Source organism: Phasianus colchicus, chromosome 4, assembly GCF_987193195.1.
Source record: "Phasianus colchicus chromosome 4, bPhaCol1.hap1.1, whole genome shotgun sequence".
NCBI classification, from domain to species: Eukaryota; Metazoa; Chordata; class Aves; order Galliformes; family Phasianidae; genus Phasianus; species Phasianus colchicus.
The window spans coordinates 23338317-23358820 of NC_143439.1; the positions used below are offsets into that span (position 1 = coordinate 23338317).

At 35.1% G+C, this 20504-nt stretch overlaps 1 long non-coding RNA gene across 3 annotated transcripts in view; it reads right to left on the bottom strand.

Annotated features, from left to right (window-relative positions):
* Positions 1-16527, bottom strand: part of LOC116238066 (uncharacterized) — a 128985-nt gene extending 112458 nt beyond the window's left edge. For all 3 annotated transcript variants that reach the window (XR_016466388.1, XR_016466387.1, XR_016466389.1), the window contains exons 1-2: positions 16459-16527; positions 14887-14916 (exon numbers count right to left, since the gene is read on the bottom strand). This is a non-coding gene — a long non-coding RNA (uncharacterized LOC116238066). The remainder of the gene's footprint in view (positions 1-14886; positions 14917-16458) is intronic.
* Positions 16528-20504: the final 3977 nt, after the last annotated feature.

Genomic DNA, 20504 nt, shown 5'->3' on the forward strand with positions numbered 1-20504 from the left:
TACAAATGTAAGTGGGATTCACATGCCTGAAGTTTCTCTAACCCATCTAAAAATTTACATGTTTTAAAATAAATTTAAATTGCTTTCTGACTCACTCTAAATATTTTCTGCAATTCATTCTGTATCCTGACAAGAATAATTAACCTAGAGATGACAATAATCTCCATAAATATAGTTAGAAAGAGTCAAGGAGTGCAAATACATTTTGCAGAAGTTTAGAAAGACATCAAGCAATCAATCTGCAGGATTGCAATTGCAGTTTTGGTTGGATTTGCTGTATCTATGCTTCATATTGTTCAATTCTAACGTGTTGAACTCCTTTCATTTCATTATTCAGAAAAAGATTAAAAAAGAAAAAGTCATGAGAGAATGAAGATGGGAAGAAAACTTTAGGAAAGAAAACCGTTAAAACTTCTGGAAGGAAAGAATGCAGAGCAGAACCTGGAGAGTAAATACAACAGTCTGAAAAAAAAAAAAAAAAAAAGTCTGTCTCTATATTATTCAATGGAATAATGTGGTACAAGTAGCTCTTCTTAACTGTGTGGATGACGAAAATTATGAATATCAAAATCACAGGCAAAATTAATCTAGTGGAAAAATTAAAAGCAAATCAAGATGAAAATATAGAATTACAAGACTGATGTCACGGAGTTAACTAGATCAATCTATGCCTGTGACAGGGGGCAGTAGGTCCCTGCCCACCCCCACCCCCCCCCGGCCCCACAAAATGGGAAGGAAGGAAGGGAGGGAAAAAGCAGTGGCAACAATCTATGGAGGAAAACTTATTTTACTAACTATGATATCGGAATGCAAGATAACACAATATAATACAATCTAATTGAAATTGAGACTAATAAATCAAATAAGATAGGAGAGAGAGAGTTCTTGAGACCGAGTCAAACCTGAAAAGCTTGGAACGGCTAGGAAAGCACCCTCCAGCACCCACTGCCAGGCAGTAAGAGGTCGCCCCACCCAGAAGGGTCAGATCCCATGACTTCCGTAATGTACAGGGATAGGTACCTGGAATTGGAGCATTAACACTTTAATTCCAATACATGATGTTTTGATGTGGAATACTGAAAACCGAGAAACATAAAACTATGACAACTGAGAATTCCAAAAAAGCACGTGTAATTTTGAATATCAGAATCATCCAGTTAAGAAAAAGATGATCAACGACATAACACCATGTCTCTTCCTTATCGGTTAATGAAGTGGAATAACTAGATTCAATGTAGAGTATGAATAATAAATTTTGAGAATCCAACCAGGTTGTAAATTCATTAAGAAAGTACTCTGGCAACAGAAATACACAAGGATTTTACAATATGTTTAGCCCCTCCATGATAGCAAATCTAGTGTAGGACTTCAGACATAAGATAGTTAAAGAGAAAAGCTTTTTTTTACATGAATTTGATCTCTTATCAGCAGTCTGACAAAGGAAAAACAACCCTTACAGAAATGACTGGTCTTCCCTAGAATCCTAAGGGGAAAAGAAAGTTGTAAAAGAAGCCCATATACAATAAAGTAAATCCACAAAGATTAGTGCCCTTTCCTTCTTTCATCTTAGCAAACAGCAGTTCAACATAGCATTTCTGTGTAAGCCACTGGTACTGTTACATACAAATCTTGCCAGCTTTCCTCTCTGGGAACTCTAATGACTATAGTTGAAGGAGCATATCTGTCCTTCTCTATCACTTGTCCACAAAGCTGGGAATTATAACCTTGAATTCCTTGGAGCACTGTCTCTTGTTGATCTGTGCTTGTCCCTTTCAAAGTGCTGCTAGCGCCGTGCAGGTGTGAGAGACATGACAACTTGGGTTCATTCCAATTATTTTACACCTTTTTGCTTTCTCTGATTTTTGTGTATTACCCTATGATGCAGAGTGACAGCCATGTCAGTTTTCAGAACCTGTAGCCATATCTCACAATACTGTAAATCATTGGAACATCTCACGCTGTGAGCTGTTGGTGTAGAGAGAGAAGAAAGAAATACGGCTACAACTCAAAATTACAAAATGAAGCACTTACACAGTGTACCACACCAGTACTCAGAAGAGCACTAATGATACACTGTGATGTTTTAGAAGAAATATTCAAAGAAATATGGTGAAATAAAGCCAATGTACAAATACTTTGTGTTTACTGATACTAAAATTATCTTCATTCAAGGTAAAAAAAAATTACTAGATTATTCAGTGAAACCTAAAAAAATCACTTATGTGACTTCAAGTAGACAATTAATAGCAGCTAGTTATATAATATAACAAAACTACTGAAGATCATATGTGCAAGTACAGATTTCTTAAAATCCCATACTGAGAAGTAAGCACAAAGGGCTAGCTTGGAGAACCATGATTTGTAGCAACATGCCAAGGACTGATACTGATAACTCCAGAAAAAAATAAAGACATAAAGATAACCACACTACAGTCAGATCACCTCTTGATTCACCACCAGAACAGCAGTGGAATGAATGAGATGGGACATGGAAGATTGATCTCTCCTTCTGCAACATTTTCTCAGACTTCACAGAGTTAGCATCAATACCCATTCACTATTTGTGTCACAGAGGAGTTTTCCTGGATATTTCTTTCCCTTTTTAAAAAATATAAAACAGTAGGTCTCATTTTCAGTGAACTGAAAGATGATACCATGACACAGATAAAACATTTGATTTTGATAAAGAAAGGATGAAATGACCTAGAAAAAGTGCCAGCAACAAACACAGATAAAAAATGTAAGAAAATGAGCTCTACCAAAATGTTATGAGCAGCAGCAGAAGATTATATAACACCTTTAGTTACCCATGAATAGGATAGACCTGTGCAAATGTGATAATTTCCAAAAGTTTATGACATGTTTTGGAAAAGAATACTCTGCAAGATGCTTATCAGAATTCTTATCTGTAAGTGGATTAGGAGAATAAGAAGTATAAAGTGACTTACTCTGAGACTACACAAAAGAAGTTATATTCTAGGTATCAACCAAGCAACAAAGCAACGCAAATTCAAATGACTTTTTTCTGATGAAAGGAAAATATCACTAATGAACAATGAAGCAATTAATGTTACTATGTTTTACAAGACCACATGAGAACTAAAAGATATTATTTATATTGTTCCATTCACTAAGGAATACTATAAGACTCTGGAGAAAGTAAAAAGAAACCCAAAAATCAACAAATAAAGACACTTTCCATAGAAGAAGTGTAAACTGAGAGATCTTAGAGGAGTCAACTGATACAAAGGTTAGGGCAATGACAAAATTTGTCCATGAAACATTTCCAAAAAAAATGCAGAACTGAATCACTGGTTCTAAAGCTGAGGAAAATGAGATGTCCAGGTCAGAAAGAAATAGAGAGAAAGAAAAATGAAAGGAATAGAATTAAAATATAATAAATCATAGAATGGATTTGGTCAGAAAATACCTCAAGGATCATCAAGTTCTAACCCCCCTGACACAGGTAATTTTTAGGTGTGTTAGGCAGGGCATAATCTTGTATAAACCTGTCAGCTTAATTAACATTATTGTCCTACATAAAGATCCTTTAGAAATGGAAGTGAACAAAGAATAGAGAAAGAAATGCACATATATCAATCAACTTGAAATATACATTACAGCAACAATGATGTCTAGCACACAGCACATATCCTGTTCAAAAGTACACTTTTATCAGTGAAAATTTCCAGTGTATATATTGTCTGCTGCATAATACAAATATGTTAAAAAAAAAATTTCACAGATAAATGATAATACGGAAAAATAAAATAAATACAAATCCCTTCAGTCTCAAAGCATTCAGTTTGAAAAGAAAGCCTCAAGATCTTGCTCAAAATCAAGCCACAACTTGGTCTATTCAATAATACTGATTTATATGTTCTGTTTGATGACTACCACAAAGCTTTTCTCAGAAATACTTACACTGCAAAAGGGTCATACAGCTCTCTTTATATTAAGTAAGAAAATATTTATAAAACAAAAATCAAATTAATTTATATCACAGCTCAAGATCACTTTCAGTTCACACCAGTTTGAGAAGCTGGCACCCTAAGCATCAAAGTCTTTATCTGATAAATCACATTTAGTCTGGAAACTAGTAAACTCTCCATATAACAAAGATGAGAAATGTCCTGTACAGAATTTATAAAAATGTTCTTCGGAATGTCTTTAAATAAGAGCCATGACAAACATAAATGAAGTTCATATAAATTAACTCTGGGAGCACACTGATAACTGGTGGCCATAAATGATATGCGGATGGTGGCAAAAGTGAACAGAGAGAAAAAAACTTGAAGGAATTCCTTTTCTGTTTGTCAAGATACGGTGGGAAACATCCCTGCTGGTGGTTATTACATTGATTTCATCTCAACACTAAACCTGTAATGATACATTGTGTCCTGTCTTTGTTTATGTATATGTACAATGACAGAACAGTTAAGTCCTTTTTGATCACAACTGCTTGCCCTTTTAACAGTACAGATAACAGCAAACAGAACGTAATTTCCTTAATTCAAAGGTGAACTTTTGCTTTCGTTGGTGCTGATTTTAGTCTTGAAACTTCTGCTGTGCTGAACAAAGTTGATTGGTATAATGCTGCTGAAATAAAGAATGGAAAACATGCATCAGAAAGGAAAACACTTTAAAGACCATAATTGAAAGAATTTAAAAGAATTGATCAGCCAGATGGCCTAGACTACTAGAAGAAATAGAAACTGAAACCATACCCAAATATGTAGCGTGGATATATTTGTATTGGTTTCTCATTTTTCCTCAGTTTATAATTTATACACATTTGAATTATTTATTCATCCTGAATCAAAAGTAAGTGTGAACCTGCCAGCAGGTATTTATTAAGTATATTGAAAAATTATAAAATATCACATAGGACACATTTAAGACATGCTTTAAAAATAACAGATTGAAAGTGATTTTAGGATGACAGACTTGAAGAATAACGTCAGTCTTGGGTAATGAAATGGGTGCTGCCCATAAAAAACAACTTACAGAAATGTTAAATAGAACAACAACAGAAAAGATGGCTAATTCACCACCCTAACATTCATAGGCCTTTACAAGACTGAAATAATGAGTAGAAATTGTGAATATGCTTCATATCTGAAGGGATGGGAGAATAAGAAGAATAATGAAGATAAGACACTCCATATGTTGTTACAGTTAGTTACTGAGACTCAGTTCCATGTTGGGCCCCAAACTGTTCACTAAACTGAAACAATAGAAAATGTAAGCCCAAATGTCAAAATAAAAATAAGCTGATGAATATTGTACATGCATCTGATACTCAATAAGATAAATAGTGTCAGCAGCTAATTTCCTTTCCTGGAAAATTCCAATCTCTCCTGATTGGTGGGATATAAGCAATTCTTTTACCTCCTTGAGATCATAAAGCATTCTTTGCTAAGTCTCAAAAAGTTTGTGTTCATTGAGAAAGGCAGCACATACATTTCTATTAGTCTGAGTAGGTTCAGTATTATAACTTTTATCTTATTGACTACTGCATTTTTGCAATCCTGTTCTCTGTAAGAGCAGAAGAGAGCAGAAAAGTTTATTCGAATTCTATACATTACACAGGATTTTGATGTAAAAAAAAAAAAAAAAAAAAATCAAGGAAAGAAACATAGATTCTGCTATCATCGTGGATATCTCACTCAAAGATTGAATTTTCCTGTAGTTACACTTCTGGTTTTTGACCTTATTTCTCTTCCATGACCAGCGATAGTACTTTCTGAGCTACTAAATTATTCCACCCATCTCAGGAAGATAGATTAGTTTTTGAACTTATCTCTCAATAGTGGCACTAAGGTGTATCAGGATATTTTTTGTGTGTCAGAAAAAGATATTTAGTTTTTGTTTCAATACTCACAGAGACACAGATTCTATTCTAGTTTAAGTTTCTCACACCACACCCATCACAGTGACAGCAAAAAATGGAAGGAGAACAATAGTCTCTTTCCTGCTGCACTCTTTTTTTTTTTTTTTTTTTTTTTTTTTGCTCTGTAACTTGTAGTAGGCCTGGTTTTGCAGTGAGTTAACACAGTACAGTTGATTTCAACAGAAGCAAGGCAGTGAGAAAACCAAGTCACATTTAAAACCTGGGTTCAGTGGTGTCTGTATAAATTTCATATTTCAGTGGAATTCCATTTCTTTCCACTTTGTGCACCAGTAAGACTGGTTTGTAAAAGATGCAGAACACAGACATTTAACAGCATTGGAATTTCCATTTGTTGTGATCCTGCAGAAAGACATAAGTGCTGTGCTAAAAATGTGAAAGAGATCGGATCAATGTCCCACCATCTATACAGCAAAGGTCACACAGAGTATATTCTATAACGTGAAATTGAGATAGTATAGTCTAATAAAGTGTGGTTATATCTGCGCACCTAAAGAAATCCTAAAACTGTGTCCTCCCTCAAGAAGTATCACTGTTGTCAGGAGGAATCATTAATATCAATGTTTCTACTGGTTCTACTTAGAAAAATATGCCATAGGTCATATGCTTTGTAATTTAGAAGTGAAGCATCTGTTTCCTTCAGAAAATCCCCAAAATATAATTTCATATCTAGCTCCTAAAAATTCTGTGTCTATCTCTGCTTGAGATTGAATCACCACACCTTGCCCAGACATTCTGCTTTCATCTCCTACCATGTGTCCTTTCAGTAAGCATATCCTTCTGTTTCCTATCAGTCTAACATATGCCCAGACTCTTAGCTGGTTCATTCTCTGTTTTAAAGATTTTTACACCTTGTCTAAAACAAGCATCTGGAACACCTGGTGGCATTAATGAAACCTGTGATTGATTTTGGATCAAAGGTTTTCTTGGTAGCAGATATCGTTAGCTCTCAATGTATTCAACAACAAGCCATCTTTTCATAGCAAGGATTTTCAAATAAGCCCCCCTAATCTGTATTTGAGATTTACATAGCCTCTGCCTTTTAATGTTTAAAATGCAATTTGCATAATGGACATATCTTATTACCCATATGCCTTTAATTTCTGAAAGGCATGAGTTTCCTTCAAGTGCTCATTCCATCACAACACTGTGAAGTAACAAGGTATAATGCTTATTTCAGAGATTGGGGAATGAAAAAGGGAAAGTTAAAATCTAGGAAACATCTACTTCAAGCATTTATAATTATTTTCAGAAGCTAGAAGTGTATGATTGATTCGTCTCAATAGATTTTCTGTGACATCTGGCAACTACTTTTAATCAGTAAATTAAATACCTAGAGTGTATGCTTCTTTTGTAGAATGTCTTGAAGTTGTAGGAGTCTGACCAACTATCACTGAGTTGTCTTGTCTCACCATGTACCTCATCTTCCTCTATCCTTCTCTTCTTTCTGTCTCACCTTCTCATGTGTAATTAGTACTCTTGCCCACAAATGCCTGTTTTCCAAAAGCTTCTTTTGCAGACTTCTAAACAAAACATATTTTGTTAAAACTCCAAAACATATTTTTACAACCTTTATTTTCTTGTTGACTTAAATGGTCTCAACAAGGAGTTTTCAGAAGGTATATCACCTTCTTAATATACTAGTTGTTGTTTTTTATTTTTTTAATGAGCGCTCATTACCTTATGTCTTCTTTTTTAATTGCTATATATGTCCAAAAAGCAGCACAGATTTCTCTTTTTTTCCCTGCTTCCCCTTCATCCTGCCCGTAACTACACATCACAGTTTTTCTACAAATGCTTTCTCACTATATATGTAACATCACATTAGTCATGTAGCAAAAGTTTCTGTCATTATTCAGAATGCAGAAAAACTTTAAGTCTCTTTGATGCATTACAGCTCACATCACATCACATCACTGTGAGTCACGCAAAGCCATGTGTTGACAGAAGCAGATATAACAAGACAGTGCATCAAATCTCTTTAGGCTTATACTCAGGGTGCAAAAACAAATGCTATCACAGAAGCTTGTAAGGCTGCTTTATAAGACTCATCACCAGAAAGCATGCATCATGTGGCAGTGCTGAACTTTAAGTGCTTCTGTAAAACACTAATACGTTGCTTGATAACATAATGGCAGTACAAACTTACTGACATGGTGGAATGAAGTGTTGCTAAACATAAAAAGACAACAGAGTAAATAAATCTAGTAGCACGAGTGTGCTGTAAGGAACAGTATCAGAGAGATGCAGCATTTTACTAACACTTTACCTTCCTACTGATTTCTTTGTTTACAACCCTGTTAAATAGCAACTCATTTAGAGTACATGCTATTTTCACAGCACTCCCTGAGCTCTGCACATCCAAGAAGAGACCATCTGTTCACTTCTGAAAGCCTTATAAAAGAGGATGGTTCTTGTTTACCCAAAGTTTCAGACTCCTTCCTAAAGATCTTACACTCTTAAAAACTGTCCCTCCCATTATTTACTGGTAAAATATTACAGTGCAGTACCAGGTTTAATTTGCCGTATTGGAGCACTTTCACGTCTTTGAAAGATGACAGGCAGCATTTGTTCAGTGTGTGTTTTTATGGGACACAGTGGTCAACTATTGTGCAAGATCTGCAATTACACAACTAACAGCATTCTTGTATGATTCTTTCAGCACAGCTTAGTGGCTACTGCTTATTAATAATAGCAAGTACAATATCAATGTACTAATTACAGAAAATTGCAATATTACTCTATTTTAAAGTTATGAAATCGCTTATATGTGTAAATATTGAATATGATACTTCTTTTTCTGTAGAACACCATCTTTATGTTGTACCACTTTAAAACATTTTTTCAGAATGTTTGTGTACAAATGTCTACCTTATAAGAACAGAAATTTTATACCAATTGATCAGACCATTTTAACACTGAACGTGATAAAAAAGGTGAAATAAAAATGATAGCAGAGGGCTTCTCAAGAAAAAAAATAGCAAATCAGATGAGAACCTTTGAAAGTTTGATGTCATAGTGATTCCTCAAAGGAAGGAAGTAGCTTTCTAGTCTTCACTCATTAATTTATCATTAACATTAATGCAGTTTGAAGGATTACATGCATTTAAAGATCCACTTTGGGGAAAGGAAAAAAAAAAAAAAAAGCAGTATCTTGATTCCCCAAGAACAAAAGGAAAATACAGCTTTACTAGTATCTACCTGATGTAGTAAGAAAGATACAGAACAAGCTTCTCTGATTGTCTGTGAACAGACGATTTCATGTTTTAACATTAAAAAGTCCATTCTCTGAGTTTGCTGTAAGCACCTATTGTAAAAGTGCCAGAAGGCAAGGAGTTGTCTTTCACTCAAGTTTAAAAATTGGGCTTCTGTTCTTAAAATACAACAATGAAAGTTAAGAATAAACACTTTTCCTTTGTAGGACACTGATTGAAGAGAGGACCTTTTAAATAGCTTTCAGCTAAAAGCGAGCTCAGAAATTGTATATTGATTCAAAAACCCACAACAGCATTTGAAAATGAGAGTTTTAGAAAGATGTGGCATTTTTAAGAACTAAGCTTTATTCTTTGTCATCTTCTGCAATTGTACTTTTTCTGCATGAATAAAAAATCTCTCTTCAAAGCTGTAATTCCTTGTGTATTTCTACTGTCTTCTCATAAATAAAAACTGAGGGAAAGAAAAAAAAAAAAAAAAAGGCAGATGACTCTGAGTAGTTTTTTAGTTCCTGACACTTTGGGAACTAGAGACTGTGGAAGAGTAGAGCCAGTGTCTAGGCATGAAAAACCTCTTAGCAGCCAGGTTAAAGGAATTTTGTTTATGCAGCAGTGTCCACTCAGGACAAAGATTACTGAAATAATAGTTCCTTTGCTCAAAAATAAGGAATTATGAAGTATTTATACTTAAGAAAAGAATTAAGGAGAATCAGGAGTCTCTTTAAATAGCCTTGCAGTACTGTAATGGTCTTGTGGTTTAAGTAGTCAGCTTGAAAATAAATAAATAAATAAATAAATAAATAAATAAATAAACTTGAACTTAAAAATCTAGGTCCAAATTCCATCAGCCTATTTGAAGTACAAAATGGAAGATTTTCACATTGATGTCTATGCCTTCATGCATGCTTATGTCTATGTGTATTCTATTATTTTTGATGCCCTTCATGATATTCTATTATTAAAAGTATAACACACTAGAAAATAGTAGTGAAATGAAAGTTTTTTATAGGAAAAATGTCAGAAACACCAAAGAAATCAAATTTCCAGTAAAGATTAATGATAGAATGTTCTTATATACACCAAATGGATGCATATAAAAGTTTACCTCTTCAGTGAAAGAAGGATTAGAAAAGAAAATAAGAAAATGGTATTATGGGTTCTTCTTAAGAGGAAATAATTTTTCTCACTTACTGTTGTATTTCAAAACAGTTCAGTGATTAGAAAACTTATAGAAAAATAATCACAGCTTAACATTCTGAAAAGGCCTTCCATGAATGTATCTATTTCAACTTGTTCACTTCTATGAAATGGGAAAAGAGGGGAAAAAGATGTCAGCGTATTTCTGAGAGTTTTCTTAGAGAGGTTCTTGGAAGAACCTCCTCTACCTTCCTTCTCCCCCTCCCCCCCCCTCCTTGTGTAGTAAATCAGTTCCATATTGCTATCTTGTTCACTCAAGGAACACGGAGAAAGAGAGATACTTCTACAGTCTTAGATGATTGACTTCAGAAGCTTAAAATGTACTTGAAAATTGGTGGACTAATTCATGCTGGCCCAATGATGGAAGCACCCACAAGATCACAATTAGCAAGGCATTGAATTCTTCTGGAGATACGGAGCTTCTGAAATCCTATAATGTCACAGCATCCTGAGTACGTCTTTTCTTAAACAATTTTTTGCAAGGAAAGGTGATATAAGATCTGCATAGGAAAAGAAACATCCTGGAAGAAAGAAGCAATTAAGAAAATCCTTTTTCACTTGTTTTGTGTACGGGAACTGTTGAGTCACAGCCTAAACCACTGATTGATTGCCTGAGGAAAGGACTGGCTCAGCCCTGGGAGCACAGATGAAGACAATTCACCTGTGTAACCAGAAGGGGTAGATCCTGGCTCCACCTCTCTTAGAATCCATTTAAGGGCTGACTGCCACCCTGGATGGATCTCTGTTTGGAAATCCCTCCCTTGTGGAGCTTTTTTCCTGTAAGGCTAGATCCTCAGAGACAGATGAACATTGTTTTCCTGTTTGTCCCTTTTGCCATTCCACTTTTGTATCGTCTTTCCACTGCACTAATCTTTCTGACTAACAATTCTGTTAAGCCAAAATAACAACATCAATAACAACACTATCCATAGAGCATTTAAGGTTGTAAAATCCTGAATCAATTAACTTACTTTGTGCTCTATCAAAACTTGTCTTTTTTTTTTTTTCCCTCACTGATTAGAGAGTTATTCAATAGCTGCAATCTTCTATTTTAAGATTGAAGAGACTGTAAGACTAACCAAATTGCCTTTTAATGGTATATGTCTTAAACATCAAATTGTGCTTTACTTTCCATAAATCTCAAGATTGTAACTTGAAATGTAGGGTGTTCCTTCTTAACTTAATTATTTGATAAGATTAGAAATAAATTATTAATCTGAATCTTAAAGAAATCTCTTTGTCTTCACATATTAAGAACGTCATTCTCCTGTGCTAGTGGAAGGAGAGAAGGGAGAGGCTATAGTCTACAACATATCTTCAATGACAAGGAAAATCTGTTTCAGATATATATTTCTTCTTATTTGAGATATTTCTTCTCTTTTCCCCTCCCACTAGTTCCCATATGAAATTGGCTTTATCTGTCCAAGACATGAACAAGAGAAGAGCTAATGTTGCTCCTTCCATTAGCACATAAATAAATAACAGTAGGCATTGGAGTTCATTATAGCATTCTTATCCTCTCTCACAATACTGCCAACTGAATAGTTTCAGCACTATTTTAGTACTAGGATAAGAGACTTGAGCGAATGGTAAGCGCTAGCACCACTGCAAGGTACAGTCCTGTTCTCTATGGGAAAAGTCAAGGGAATACATATGACAGCCCACGGAAATCAAACCAAAGTGAGCAACGTAAAAACAGAGCACACAACATTTTGTGAATATTTATCAGCATCTGCTGGGAGAGCATGGCAAAGTGAATGTGGTCACAAACCAGAGCAAAATTGTTGGCCAAGAAAAGGAATGGATGGTTTATTGAAAGTGGTTAAGAAATTAGTAAGTTCTCATACTACGCACCTACCTAAGTTGCTAATTACAACTATTCGTTCAGCTCTGTGCTGGTAATTCAATAAGGCAGACTCCTTTATTACACTGTTTTAGAGTCAGCTTTTGTATCATCTCAAAACACAGAGGAATGAGATACGAAAACCAAGAGAACAGTTCAAAGCAGAGCTAAACGGTACTTAGATACTGCATTAGTGACAGAATGAATTATGATAAGGAGTAAAGAAGAGCTGAAGAACATTAAATAAGCTTCTAACAGAATCTAAGCATGTTCGCCACTTGTGTTATGTGTGAACAAATGGAAAAGCCATTGTCTTTATGAATGGCCTAGATCAATAATTGTGCTGTTAAAATACATGTGTTTCTGCCCTGGCAATGGCTTCCAGAAGTAAGCTCAACTTTCTATTTCCAGTTTAATGTAGCAAAATTAACAGATGCTTATTATTAAGGATTATGAAGCAAATTTATGGAGCAGGTTAGTTTTCCACGTATTTCTTTGATTATTTTTTTTCATAGTTGTCTATTTATAACTCCCAGAAGAAAAAAAAAAAATCAGACCAGCAAATCTTATCATTACTAATTAAAAAAAAAAAAAAAAAAAAAAAAAAAACAGTGCTGTTTGGATAGAAAACTGTCAGGTCTTCATACACCTAGCACTATGTCAAGAGTCTGTTTTGCAAACAGCCATATGTGATTGTTGCAATGGAGTTACACAGGTGTGCATCATTTTATTCATTCATAGGAGACCTTCAAGTGGTAATACCCTTTGTTTATTGTTATCTTGAGATAAATTTAAAGCAATAGTTGAAAGCCAAAAAAAAATCTGCTTTATCTGTGGAAACCGTTAAATTTCAGGTCCCTTTTCTTTGGTTATCAATAAGTCTTACAAAAATATACATAAATTATATATTATAAATGTTGTCTTATAAATACACAGCTCACAATGCTGTTTACAGACAAGATGTGCCCCTGGGAGCACACAGAAAGGTGCACTGAGTCTGGAGAGCTCAGGAATCATAGAATCATAGAATCACAAGGTTGGAAACGACCTATAAGATCATCTAGTCCAACTGTCTTCTCATTACCATTGCTAGCACAAGCTACTAAACCATATCTCGCAGCTCCTCATCCAGACACCTCTTGAACACTGCCAGGGACCATGACTCCATGACCTCCCTGGGCAGGCCATTCCAGTGCCTAACCACTCTCTGAGAGAAAAAGTTTTTCCTCATGTCTAACCTAAACCTCCTCTGGTACAACTGGTACAACTTGCGGCCATTTCCCCAGGTCCTGAGCACAGAGGAATTTAACCTCCAGAGAGCAGGTGTTTCTATGACACATCCCATCACACTGGGAGGCATTTTTAAAAGCCAAATGACAACTATATAGATCACGGACCAAAATATGGCTGTTTTTTTTGTTTTTTTGTTTGTTTGTTTTTAATTCGAATGAGCCTTTTCTTTTCTAGAGAAAGAGTATGTCACTAAATCCTAGCAATGAAAGACAGTCAGGGAAGGGCACATCATCCTCAGTTTTCCATTTTTACTTGACCTTTTGATGGGTGAGGAGAAAAAAAAAAGAATAAAGAACTAAGTTACTTTGTTTGCTGGGTCATAAATGAGAGAGTATGAAGCGCATATCTTGACAATAGTAGTAAGAAATAAATTATCTTAATAAGAATTGACAAATCCCATCCACATATTTAACACACTGACAGGTGTTTAAAACATTTCTGAAGGCTGGCACTCATTGTTTTAATCACATTTAATCATATTTTTCATCAAATTCTAATCATGAAAACACATGAATTCCAAAACAGTATGGCACTTCAATTACAATGCTAACAACAGCATCTGATGGTACTACAACTACTTCTCAATCACATGCAGTTCATGGGCAGGCTCCCTGAGCTACAAGGGAGAAAATGAGGATAGTTAAAATGCACTCGCTTTTCTCCCTAGATTAGCACTGCTGAATGCCATCTTGGCTTCTTTGTAGAAAAATTGTACCTCACACTGAATAGGTAAGTGCAGTTTCCAAAAGCACTCAAACTGTCCTTAAACATCTTTAAAAACACACAGATATGCTGACTACCTACTTAAATTTCCATATAAAATGTAATATTTTTCTTGTCTAAATAATTTCAGGAAATGTGGACAACTGCTTCTAATGCTTTATTTAAAGAGTATTTTATTTATTCTTTTTTCCTCTTAAATTCCAACTCCTTTCAAGAAGCAATTGTAATCCAGTGATTCCAAATGAATGATTATAGGTGTTTTAATAATTTTATTTGTGATGTCAATGGAATTATGTAGGCTTTAAGTAGACCTGTGAATTTATTAATTCCACATCAAAGTTATTCTAAACTTGCTAAGAAGTTTTTTGACTACTATAGTAAAAAGTTCATAAATAGTGCTTTAAGATCTAAGTATTGCCCTTAATAGCTCAATAAACTAATTATATATAAACTTTAATAAAAATTACTGAAAAAATTTTTGAAACCTTTCAAAAGGAGATGTTAGCAAACAGAAGACACGTACCCACCAAAAGTGATGTATGCTAAAAATTATCACTATCATTAATTCACTTGAAAGTGATTGAATAGAGTAGAAGAAGAAGTGAACATTCACCTGGGTTTTTCTGAACTTGTTCTCTTTTCCTAGGTCAGGAATTTGTACCTACTTTACTGGTTCACTTATGAGATATATACATATATATATTTACCTCATCAGAGGCTGAAATAGCTGAAGATATCTGAAAATTCAGGACGGAAAAAAAAAAATTAAAAAAAAATCCAGACCAAATCTTAAGCTTATAGTTAAATCTGCTATGCATTCAGCACTAAATAAATAAATAAATAAATAAATCCAGGCATTTCTTTTAAATCTATTGTATTCTGGATGAGTCATGCTTCTGTCTATTTGAAGTTCAATTACAGAGAAGAATAGAAAGAAAGAAAAAAAATCAGGAAAGCATTGGCTTTTATCTCACACATACATGTTAACCTTTCTGTTTGTTCTTGTTGTTAAACTTATACATGATTTTGCTGGCTGTACAGTGATGATTAATTTTTAGTTTCTGTGGGATGATTGGTTTACTTTCCAGTATCCTTGTACCTCATTACATGTCACGATGTTCTCTTTCTCACTGATAAGCTCCACCTACCTCACAAATAACTGACATATTTGACTGATTCTTCTTGCACTGATTTAAACTTCATTTTGTTTGAAACAGAAATATTCATTTCCTTCTGGCATTCAGTCTCTTCTCACTCTAAGTTCCCTGTATAGTTTTGTTTTCCTATGTGTATGCAAACATTTAAGCCAGGAAACCACTTCACTTCCATTAGACTTCACTTTTAAACTCATCCAGGTCTTCATATGTTCATATGTATTTAAATGAAAGAAGTTACTTAGAGGCATGAACAAGATTATATGATCTCAGTGTTTTCTGATGAACTGCAGAAGATAAATCAACATGATTTTAGATTTCAGATAAATGAAATCTAACGTTGCAATTTTTGTTGTGTCTATTAAAGAATTGCTTTTCACTGTAGCCTAAACAACCACCTAAAAAAATGCTGGTTTTAAGTCTCTCATCCTAAAGACTGGTTTCAGAGTTAAAGGAGGAGATAAAGGGGAACAAAGCAAGAAGAAAATATAAGCTCTAATATGGGAAACAAATGGGAAAAAGTGGAGGGAAAATGAAGAAATACCCATCTTCATAAACTGAAGATTTAGGAATAAAACTGAAATAAGTGTCCCTCAATATTATGCACAATGCCAAGTGCAGCAGTAACCCAGAGGGACCAGTAGGAAAACAGATACATGAAAAGTTTCATGCGAATTATAGAAATGTAGAAATGAAAAGGATTTCAAATTAATATGTAGTTGGCTATCTCAAAATCATTACGTCTAGATAAAGGTGAATGCATGAGTAGAGTAATTTTAGTAATAATAGCATATTCATAAAGATCAGAAATCAGTGAACCTGTCAACATGTGCTTCATAGCTTCAATTTGAATAACAGCACTTTGACTTCAAAACACTGGGTTAGCCCAACTTATTTAGCTATAACTACAATAAAGAATCAATAGCAAAGTTCTTTCAAAAACGAAAGAAAACTTCTACAAGAACTTCATAGGATACTTTTATTACTTTTTATCTTCTAGCAAGATTTAAACATCATAGTCTTTTTAAAAATCTTTTAGTAAGTAAACACATCTAGTTACAGTACATCCTCCTTTTAGAGGTTAGTCCTTAAATGAGCTCAGGGAGGTATGGATCCAGGGCTTACCACTTCCAGTCAGGTGGAAAGCGCACACCTGTGCTTCCTGCACCAGCCACTCCCTTCACTAGGTGCTCCATCATCTGTTGTGACATAACAGTTCAGAAGCATAGAATCTTTTGTGTTGGAAAGAACCCTCAAAGTGCATCTAGTTCAGTTCCTCTGCAGTGAATAGAAAGACCTGCAGCTTGATCATATTGCTCAGAGCCTGGTCCAGTCTGACCTTGAATGTCTCCAGGGACAGGGCATTCACCACCTCTAAAGGCAAATTGTTCCAATGCATCACCATCCTTATTGTAAAAAAACCCTCCTTCTTTATGTCCAATCTAAGTCTCCTCTCTTTTAATTTGAAGTCATTTCCCCTTGTTCTGTCACAGAAGACTTTTATAGTCTGTGCCCTTCTTTCTTACAGTCTCCTTTAGATATTTAAACACCATTCCCAGGTCTCCTCAAATCCTTCTCCAGGCTGCATAGACCCAGCTTCATCAGCCTGTCCTCATAGGGGAGGTGTTCCATATCTTGCATAATTTTTGTGGCCCTCTTCCGGATGTGCTCCAACATTCCCATATATCTCTCCTGTGCTGAGTACTCCATATTTGGACACAATGCTCAAGATGAGGACTCACCAGCGCAAAGCAGAAGGGCAGGATCACCTCCCTTGGCCACGCTTCTGTTGATGTACCAAGAATACAGTTGGCTTTCTGGGCTGCGAGGAACATTGCTGGCTCATGTTCAGCTGCCATCCACCAGTACCCTCAAGTCCTTTTTGGAAGGTTTGTATTCCAGGTTTTCATCTCCCCACTTGTACTGATAATAGAGGTCACCACAACCAATGTACAAGACCTTGCACTTTGCTTTGCTGAAACTCATGAGACTCATCTGGACTCATTGCTTGAGCCTGTCTAAGTCTCTCTAAATATCATCTTGCCTCTTGAGCATGTTGATGGCACCACACAGCTTGGTTTCACCTGCAAACTTGCTGAGAGTGCACTCAATCCCACTGTTGATGTCATTGATAAAGAATAAAAAAGAGTTAAAGAGTACTGACCCCAGTACTGACTCCTGACCAATACTCGTCACTGATCTCCATCTGGACATTGAATCACTGACCACCAGTCTCTGGAAATAACGTTGGAACCAATTCCTCATCCTTCAAAAAATCTCATTTGTTCCTGAAATCCCTACATATATTGGCAAGATTTCATTTCATTAATTCCATTGAAGTCATTTTGAAAAATAGATATCCCAATATGTTTCATGGGAATGTAACACCATCAGGTACCTATAAGGAAATGAATTTCTCTCTACGGAATGCAATATTGATTATGCAAGCAATTAAAAAAAAAAAAAAAAAAAACTATACATGACTATAGAAATGATTTAATCTGACTTTTAATGGCAACAACTTAAATCAATGGAACAGCAATTCAAGCATCCAAAACCAATGCTACCAAACAGAAATTCTGGTGGGAGTGTCTATCCTCACACCTTCTTCACAGATAAGACAGTCTCTCTTTTTTTTTTTTTCGGCTTCCCCTTCCTCCCATCGACCTCTTATGGAGCTCTTCTTTTTTTCTGCTGAATATGAGTTTGAATGAACTCTACAGTGTCAGACAGAAGTTCTTAATTCTTCTTAGAGCCCTGAAATGCAAATGTATTGCACTTCAGTTAGTCATAAAACTGAGCAAATACTACCATGGAAAAAATAATTTTAGAAGTGAGTTTAAATATTAATGCTCAGTATGCCTTATTAAAATTCTGAGAATTAAATAAAAGTGAGTGATATTTCCAAAACATTGTTTGCAGAAGAGAGCTTAAAAGCTAACAATCTTTTTTATGCAATGGGAAAAGAAAACATACTTGAATCAAGAAGAAAAAGTGGTTTACTACACATAAGGCTACATTAATTTGGAATTCATCACATTCTGCATATTTTGGGTAATATTGCTAAGTCATAAGCGCCACGGCCAGAGGCTCCAGGAGAAAAATAATTTTTCTTCTCTTCTTTTTTTTTTTTTTTAACAAAAAAGAAAAGGATCCTACATGAAATTTCATTTTCATAAATCATTTTTTTCTGTTCAATTCCTCACCTGCACCTGTCACCTGGGATGTCACTATTGTTGTAATCTGAAATACAACTTTGTTGGAGCATCTTAAGAAAAAGCTCTTCAAGTAAACATCTTGTTTCTCAATCGTGTGAGTTTTAATTTAGCTTAATTTCTCTCATTTATTTGTCTCTGTGAGAATATCTCTGACTGAGTAATAGAGTTGATAGCAGCAATGATGAGCTCTGCTTACAGAGGTCTTACATTCTCAATACCTTAATAAATCTAAAATCTTATCCTCTTTTAAGTGATCAAGCTTCCAAAAAAGAGTTTGGTGGCAGTTTTGTAAATTTGTACATTGAAGCTTAGAGGCACAAATATATTTCCATGCAATTACTTGCATGCAGACTCTGACTTAGACAGGGGAACTACATAACATAAGTGAGAAGGGCAATTACATCAGTGATACACACATAAAAGTGTGAGATTATGTGATTAAAGGCTAATGGCAATAAACACAAGGACTGGTGTAAGAACTCTAGTTCATTATGAATGGCAATGTCATGCACTGAATTAGCTACTCTTTATCTGAGGAGAATGGTCTAACCGTTGTCCCAAATAGCAGACCCATAAAGAAAAGTCAGTAAAAGAAACAGTCACCCTTGAATGCTGTGCAAGTCAGAGGGAGTTATTACCTACTAGATTATAGGACGTATTACATGATGCTGGGGAAAAGAATGTGGGTACCATGTAAAACTCGTTATGTTTAAAGGAAGGACCAAAGGCATGAAAATGATCAAGGAACAACCAGGAGGAGCCATATGTGTTCATAAGGGTTCCAGTAAAGGCACAGGTTTCTGTCTTTGCTGACCTGTGTCACTGAACAAGTGCATGCATAGCATTATACATGCACACGAGTGTATGTAAAAGTGCACACACACTTGCCCATTGGAAATACCTGCTCAGCTTCACTGTTGACTGAAACTGGAAATACAAAACTGCTGCAGAATCACATCTATGGGGAATCCACCTGCAGCCTAAAGTACTCTGGATTTTACTGCATCTAACAGTAAGATTTCCTATTTAATGCTTATGAGAGAAACTATATTCTCAAGTTCCTTCTTTCTGAAAAGAGTATCATTTATTTCTGCATAGCTTTGCACTATAGATATGTGCTATGAAGAAGGTAAGTGCAAATACAAAAAGGGAAACTGAGGTGTGTAGAAGTTTTACCTATGAAGGATATATAATTTTCTTAGGTGTTGCAAAATATATATTCATGAAATCTTGTTCTAGCATAGTTATTTGTCCTTCATTTATCTGTCTTTTCCCTTTCTGCTGATGTTGTATCTTGGTAGAAATGTTTTATAATAAATTCAGCTGCACATTGTATTAAGAAGAAACATAAATACAAGTAGCATGATCATTTAAATGAACAGTACAGTGCTCAAAGTAAAACATCGCAGTAGTAAATACGGAATTAAAATTGCCTTTAGCAGCAACAAGCAGTGTATTTGATTAATGTGCATATTGGCAACTGCTATTTCTACACACACAAAAAAACTTTACTGCTGCTCAAATTAGTTCCTCTTATCCCCTTACATTTGCTGTCATTACTCAGTCCCACCCACATTTATATGGGTGGGACATTTATATTTATATTTTGGCTCTTGCCAAAATATACATTATCCTTTCATCTTACACAGCTACTCCAAATCTAAATCTATACCTGCAGTCAGCATTTCACTCCTTCAAACACTAATGAACAGAATCCATAATTTCTAGATGTGAGCAGTGTTCCATTGTACATCTAAGATAAAGTTCTGAATCAGACTGCAGCTTCTATGTTGTCTCGGCCACGTGGATTTACAAACTATGCTCATCTCATCAAAAACATTGTGAAAAAATGAATAGTAACACAACACTGTGTTTACAGAGTCAATCTCAATAGCATCAGCTGGGTCTTCTGATCAGTGATAGTTACATAAACATTTTAGTATTTGTAAGTAC